We start from the raw sequence: 1,326 nt of genomic DNA, 5'->3' as shown, positions 1-1,326 counted from the left end.
TTCCGGGAGGGGGGCAATATGTCCCGCCCCTGGACTCTATCTGTGTGTTTTTCCCTCTCCATGTGCCTGTCTTGACCTAGTTTTCCCATGTTAATTGTTCATTAGTTCCAGGTGTGTCTTGTCATCCCCTCGTCCAGTCAGGTGTATTTATAGTGAGTCCTGTTCTGAGTTCTTGGTCTGGTCATGATACAGAACTTAATAGGTAGCCAGTGCAGAGACTGTAAAATCGGGGTAATATGATCATATTTTCATATTAGTTCGTTTTTTTCTTTGGGAGTAATGTTCTTATTCTCTCCAATAAACCCTTTTGAGAACTGACATTTCTTATTGTTGTCTAAGCAGCAGTATGCAGTCAAGAAATGACTAGGCACGTTCACTCTGTTTTTTATTTGACTTGCACCTGGTACCACCCCTGTCACAGTGTAAACAGTATATAATTTACATTCACTGTTCAGAAATATTGCAATATTTTCTTCTAGTTTCCTCCACTGACCTCGGTTAAAAGAGAGGTTTTGTGGAGCAGCATTAGTGAGAGTGAAGGTGGCATCAGCACAGCTCTGTGATTCTGCCTGGTAGACTGGTGCCAGATGACCTCTGTCAAAGCCTGAGTTCTTATAGTCGTCACTGAGAGCTTGATGGACTCCAAGTCCTTGATTTTTCACATCTTTCTCGAATTTCATGTCTGGTGGTCCATTATTATCGTCAAGCTGCAATTGTGAATCAATTGAAAACATGAGCTTAAGGACAGTTCACATTAGAAAAGAAATATATGACACAGACACTGTAGCTGAAGTACAGCAAACACTCTTAGGCCAAATCTATTGTTGTTCTTCATTCCAGCAAAATACATTACAAACTCATCACTACCACCCTTTTTTACAGCTCCTTCTGCTATTCAGCTTTGTAATGTACTACACATATAATATATTAGCAATCTCTCCTTTATTTTACAAGCATTTATCTGATTCTGTGTTCACCTATATTGTATATTGCTGATTTGATATATTATATATATATATATATATATATAGTATCTCACAGAAGTGAGTACACCCCTCACATTTTTGTAAATATTTTATTATACCTTTTCATGTGACAACACTGAAGAAATGACACTTTGCTACAATGTAAAGTAGTGAGTGTACAGCTTGTATAACAGCTTGCTGTCCCCTCAAAATAACTCAACACACAGCCATTAATGTCTAAACCGCTGGCCACAAAAGTGAGTACACCCCTAAGTGAAAATGCCCAAATTGGGCCCAATTAGCCATTTTCTCTCCCCGGTGTCATGTGACTCATTAGTGTTACAAGGTCTCAGGTGTGAAT

At 38.9% G+C, this 1,326-nt stretch overlaps 1 pseudogene; it reads right to left on the bottom strand.

Annotated features, from left to right (window-relative positions):
* Positions 1–248: 248 nt before the first annotated feature.
* The window catches only part of LOC107702499 (endonuclease domain-containing 1 protein-like), a 2,237-nt pseudogene continuing 1,159 nt past the window's right edge, over positions 249–1,326 (bottom strand).

Source organism: Sinocyclocheilus anshuiensis, unplaced genomic scaffold, assembly GCF_001515605.1.
Source record: "Sinocyclocheilus anshuiensis isolate Anshui unplaced genomic scaffold, SAMN03320099.WGS_v1.1 scaffold218, whole genome shotgun sequence".
NCBI lineage: Eukaryota > Metazoa > Chordata > Actinopteri > Cypriniformes > Cyprinidae > Sinocyclocheilus > Sinocyclocheilus anshuiensis.
Note: the sequence above shows the minus strand (reverse complement) of the source record. Positions and strands in the feature narration are given on the sequence as shown.